Consider the following 6,805-nt stretch of genomic DNA (forward strand, 5'->3'; position numbering starts at 1 on the left):
TTTATTCTAATTCTGTGAAAAATGCCACAGGTAATTTTATAGGGATTGTGTTAAAACTGGATTACTTTGGGTAGTATGGCCATTTTAACTATATTAATTATTCCAATCCAAGAGCATAGGATATCTTTCCATTTCTTTGAATCATCTTTAAAGAAATGACACTAAAAAGGCTGTCCTTTTTTTTTTGGTGTTCTAGAAATTCTTGTATGTCTTCATAGAACTGGTCAACTACAGCTTCTTTGGCCTCAGTAGTTGGGGCATATACTTGAATTACTGTAATATTGAATGGTTTACCTTGCTCATTTTGTTGTTTTAGTGATTGCACCCAAGAACTGCATTTAGGACTCTTGTTTACTATGTGGGTTACTCTATTTCTTCTAAGGGATTATTGCCCACAGTAATAAATATAACAGTCATCTGGATTAAATTTGCCCATTCCCATCCACTTTAGTTCACTGATTCTTAAGATGTTCATGTTCACTCTTGCCATCTGCTGCCTGACCACATCCAGTTTACCTTGATTCATGGACCTAACATTCCAAATTCCTGTGTAATATTTTTCTTTATAGAATTGGACTTTGCTTTCACCACCAGAAACATCCACAACTGGGCATTGTTTCTGCTGTGGCTCAGCCTCCTCATACTTTCTAAAACTATGAGTAATTGCCGTCTGCTTTTCCCCAGTAGCATATTGGACACCTTCCAACCTGGGGGCTCATCTTCCAGTGTCATATCTTTTTGCCTTTTCATACTGTTTATGAGGTTCTTACAGCAGGAATACTGTAGTGGTTTGCCATTCCCTTCTCCAGTGGACCACGTTTTGTCAGAACTCTCCACTGTGACCTGTCTGTCTTGGGTATCCTTGCATGGTATGTCTTATGGCTTCATTGAGTTACACAAGCCACTTCACCACGACAAGGCTGGTGACCAATGAAGGGGCCTGTTAGCTTTAATGAAGCTAATATTCTCTTTGCTGTCTTTTTACATTATAAACTTGACCCAAATTTAAAATGAGAAGAATTACATTACTGGTATTGTAACTTTATTAGGTTTAAAGTCTTTGAAATAAATTACTTTGTTCTCACATAAGGTCAAGATTAATGATATGTTAATTTGAAAATAATTTTTACCTGCTTTTATAGAGCAACATGTTATGTGTACTGAAGAATGTTATTTTTTCAGTATGCTGTTTTTTACACATACTCTTAATTAAACATTTTACCTTTAACCAAAACTTGTGAGTGTATTTGCTTGTATGCAGGTTCATCCAACTAGAAGGTGATACTGAACTTGACTGCCATATACAAATCATGTTTCAGTGTGTGTGTTTCATTTTAAAGAAAAAATTTACAATGTTATGAAATTCACCATGCAGTGATATTGACCTGTGTTTAAAAATAAGCATACAGTTGATTGTAGTTGCATAGGATAAAACATTTTTCTGTCAAAGAGGAGAAATAGAAACTTTTATTAAGTAGGTATGCTAAAAGGGGTTTTTGAAAACTCCAAATAAAATTTCCTTCCTTGACGAATATGATCTTTTCTTTTCATAGTCACACTTTTGAGTTTCTTCATATTTTTCTTAATTTCAGTATGCACATCTCTCAGTTTGCCATCTTAAATCCTTAGTTCCATCTTTCCCTGGAGAGAATATTTCTTCTTATGATATCAAGAATCATTTCCTACCTTTATTGCTCCTGGATTAACCTATCATAATTATATAGTTTCTTGAGAGTGCTCAAAGTTCAGTATGTCTAAAGTTTTAAATCTCTCATCTATGCAGCAACTTCTATTTTCTCAGACAAAACTTCTGACTCCCACCATTTATCCCCATGGTTCATTTTGGCATGTCTCATGCCAAACACAGACTCTGGCATGTATAAGGACTCACCAACATTCATTGAATGGATGAATAAACGAATGAATAGTTGATTTTCAGCATTTTAGCACTACATTCAGAAACTTCTTCTCCCTGATCTGGTCTTTGTTATACAGTTTTCAAATTGGACTATGGCCCCAAAAGATCCTCCCATACCTATAAGATAAACCCTTTCTACAATTTCCCAGTGACTTTGGCGTTGATCTCCCAGCCTGCCACTATCATATTTTACTAACCACAATACCTTAGGAGATTTTACTTTTCCTCCACTCCACACTCTTATTTTCCCTCATATCTATGGAAACTATATTTTTGAAAATAGCACATAAATAATTTAAAATACTAGTTTAATCTACCTGAGAACAGGAGACAAGAACAATTCAATGATCTATTTTTATTAAAGTGTGCTATTATTTTTTTAAGGAGAAACTCTGTTTTCAAATCTCATTTCTAGATCATTCACAGGATATCCAATCTCTGCTGACATGAGTGTATGTATTCTTTCCTACAAATAGATCTTAACTAATACATAATTTATATTCAGTATGTATCCAGAGATACTCAAATGAAGTTGCTTCCTCCTTGATATTTTTTTTTTTTGTATCTTGTATAATCTAATTCCATACCAAGCAAGGAAACTGTCAAAGAATTTATGGCAAGAAGCCAATAAGCCTCCTCCACTTAAGTAACTGTTATTCACCATCCTGAAGCACTCCTGAAACACGCATAATTTGTTAAGCCCAGCTAAGTAAGCTACTGAGTTGAAAAATGTTGTCTTGTATAAGAGAGAATGAAACAGATAAGTTTTGTTGTAAAAAGTGCTTTATGCACTTTCCAGTTTTCTTCAAGTCTAAATTTACAAATGATGACCTGCATGTCTCAGATTACTGAATAAGGATCCCTTTCCTTTAAAGAACATGGGAGTAGCCAGGGGAAGCAGGGCACATTGCTAAAATGCATAGACGGTGTAACAGCTGGACAACATAACTATAAAAAATTATCTTCCTCTACTGAAAACTTTCTTGTTGCCCTGCTGTTTATCCATGGAGAGTTTCCCTGTTTCTTCAAGGTCCTGGAGCTGATCAGGCCGGCTATCCTTTGTTTCGCTTATCTATGCTGGTCTTTTATTTTTAAGCAATGTCACTTTTGTCTGAAGGTTTCCATTTTTCTAATCTTAATGAAATCAAAGCACAGTTATAAGAACCTCCTCAACCCAAAGGGTAGGATACAGTATAAAAGAATAATACAAATTTTTGTATTATGGTTTTTTTTCCACTTATTGCCAATATATATAAGTAATCAATAAATAACAAATGAGAAAAAGTGTCCTAAGGTCTAATTCCATGTAAGGAAATTCTCCAGAAAACAAGAAAAAGCTTATCAATCAAACAGGTATCATGTTAATGAAACTAAACGGATATGATTTTAATTCACTAGTGTCAAAAACATAAATATCAAATTTTAAAGATAGCAACTTTGTTTTCAAATGCACTGAAATTTGTGTGTCAATAAAATCAGTCACTCCTGCAAGAATATTATTTGTTTTAAATCCATTGTAAAACAAACAGAGTTTGAATGTGGTTATGTTTTATGTGTATACTATATTTTATTACAGATTAATTGCATTATCACATTAATTATACATTATGTAGCACATATTATATGTTATGTGCTGCTTTATATACATATTATAATTTTATATTATATATTAAAACACATTGTCAGTGGATCACAGTTGAAATCCATACAGTGTCTAATCAAAGCCCCAAGACTCTCAGATGGTCTGTTAGGCAAACACAGTTACTCTCAAAGACTGTCAGAATATTGCTAGTTTTATTCCATCCTACTCAGATACAAATATAATTTTAGAATATAATTTTCTCTTGGCAAAAAAGGACTCCAGGCACCTTTTATCATCTTTGTTCATTGATTATTTTCATTCTCAGAGAAGTATTTGGCTTGTGGCAATCTCATTAGAGGAAAACAGGAGAAAGAACTGTTTGGTCAAAATGTGTTATTTTATTAGCAGAAATCCAGGGGAAAATGCCTGATTTTTCTCATGCATGAACAGATTGAAATTTTTATGTATTTTTTAATATAAATTTATTTATTTTAATTGGAAGTTAATTACTTTACAATTTTGTATTGGTTTTGCCATACATCAACATGAATATGCCACAGGTATACACGTGTTTAAAAAAAACTTTAGAATAGGAAATTTACATAAAATGAAATGTTTCGAGTAGGAAATTTAAGCAGCTCAACAATAATTATTAATGTTATCAAAGTCAAAGAGTCACTAGCTTCTTCACAGTACACAAAAATAAAAATGTGCAAGTTCAGGTAGAAACTTTCTCTCAAAAACATCATTTCCTTTTCCCTAAAATATTCATTTCCTAATGATATAGACTGTGAAAGTGAAATCCAAGGACATTCTTAAGTGTGTATTTTTGAACTCATGAGATGTTCATGAGCAAAGACCCACAGTGACAGTCGCCTCCTTTAAGAGTCCATAAAGAAATCTGTCATAATAGTGGAATTTATGGAAAAAGTGGTTCTGTTTTTGAAGATGTATTGATAAAATAATGTTTCTTTTTTTAATGTTTGTTTTTTAAAAATTCAAAATAATTTCATTGATTCATATAATAAGCATAAGTAGGTGTGTTATATACTATAAATCAGAAGCCGCTTCTGGGTTAAGAGATTCGTCAATCAATATCCACATCCCCTTAGATGTAAAATAGCAAAGGTAGAAACTATTATCATCCTTAGAAGCTTGGAAATTTCCCTGGCCACGTTGTGCCACCATACCATCCTTGTCTTTTAGGGACGTGTTTTCTCAAAGTTCTTTCCAGTACTGCTCTGTAGCAGATAGCGTCCATGCCTTGCCATGTCCCTTCACATTTAAATCTTACCTGTGGGTCAGTAGCTTCCTGAAAAATTGTTCCTTTCTCCTTGAGGGTTTTCTCTGTTCATGGAGGGTGCTCAGCCCTCAAATGCCTCAGGCCAGAAGTAGCAGTTAAAACCTGCAGGCCCAGTCCTCAACCAGTGATGGATGGAACTTGGTGAAAAATTAGCACATCTTCCTTGCCCTTAGGTTGGAATAACTCTGAGGTGAATTTTATTGCAGAGATCCACAGTGGGCATAAGCCCCAATTACCCACAGTGGTAACCTGCTCATTCACACCCACCCAATTAGTCACTGCTTTTCACTCTTAGTGCAGAATGTCTACCAACCTACATGGAGGAATATACTTTTATTATATTATAAACTTATATTGTAAGTTCTTTATATTTCAATTTTTGTCTACTTTATTATTTAGCAGTCATTTTTTTTTCTGGCTAAAACACAGCTACTCCTCCTAGTGTTAGGCTTATTAAAATTTTTCATTACTAAGGCAATTGTACATATATTCCTGTTGCAAGAAATCCTAACAATTGTCCCCATTTGCTATTCAAAAATTCTGCTCCTCCCTCAAAGGTGAATACATTTAACATCTGAAATATATTAATTTAAAGCTGATTATAGGTAATCATTTTTTCATACATAGATACACCCTAAAATATGTGGTGCTATTTTTCACATACATGGGTTCACTGATCCTTTTTATCTTTTCAATATCCAAACCAATGTGTACTTTTACCTCAAGCAGTTTTACCTCTTCAATTTTTTTAAAACATATTTATTTATTTATTTGGCTTCACCAGATCTGAGTCGTGGCATGTGGGAACTTTTTAATTGTGAATATGGGGGCTAGTTCCCTGACCAGGGATCCAACCTGGGCCCCCTGCATTGGGAGCACAGAGTTTTAGCCACTGCATCACCAGGGAAGTCCCTTCACAATCATTCTGTTTTTAATTATTTAAATAATTTAGTCTTGGCTGTGCTGGGTCTTTAAATAATTTAGTCTTGGCTGTGCTGGGTCTTTGTTGCTATGTGCAGGCTTTCTCTAACTGCAGTGACTAGGGGCTACTCTCCGATGCGGTGCACGGGCTTCTCATTGCAGTGGCTTCTCATGTTGTGGAGCAACAGGCTGTAGAGCATGCAGGCTTGACTAGTTGCAGTTCCTGGGCTCTAGAGCTCAGGCTCAGTAGTTGTGGCACACGGGCTTAGTTGTTCCTCAGCATGTGGGATCTTCCTGGATCAGGGATTGAACCTGTGTCTTCTGCTTTGGCAGGCACATTCTTTACCACTGAGCCACTAGGGAAGCCCTGTCATGCTCATTTTGAATCTTCTCATATCTTCTGTGTCTCCAACCCATTTAATTTTATGATATATGACATATATTTATAATAACTGTTTCATTGTCCTTGACTATGCATTTTATCACCTGTGTCATTTCCAGGTCAGTTTTGTTTGCTTGTTTTTTTTTGTGTGTTTTTTTTTTTTTTTTACTAATTATTGGTTATATATCCCTACTTCTTTGTGTACCTGGTGATATGTGACTGGATGCCAGACATCATGATATTGTGATTTTTGCCTTGCTCACACTTGTCCAGAACCAATGCACAGTTTGTTTTTTTCTCCAGTATATCAGTATTCTCAAGCCCTGTTTTGTAATGAATATTAAGTTGCTTAGAAACAAAATCTTATCAGTTTTTGTTTCAAGCTTCATCAGTTGGGACTAGAACAGCATGAACCATGGCTTACCTCACTTTACCTCTGAGTTCTCTCCCTGATGCCCTATGAATGATAATGGTTTATCACTCTGACAAGAAGTGCTCCCTGCCCTGTATGGGCACCACAGTTTTCTCTGTGTGCAGCTCTCTCCTCTCTGGTACTCTCTCTTAGGGACTCTAACTGCATTGGCCTTTCCTGACTTCCAGCTTTATCTTATCAACTTAGAGATACCACAGGCTCCACTGGAGCTCTAGGAAGCAAGCTGGGGCAATTATAGACTCAGAACCATTCTTTCCCATTTCTCA

The sequence above is a fragment of the Ovis aries genome, chromosome X (genome assembly GCF_016772045.2).
Source record: "Ovis aries strain OAR_USU_Benz2616 breed Rambouillet chromosome X, ARS-UI_Ramb_v3.0, whole genome shotgun sequence".
NCBI lineage: Eukaryota > Metazoa > Chordata > Mammalia > Artiodactyla > Bovidae > Ovis > Ovis aries.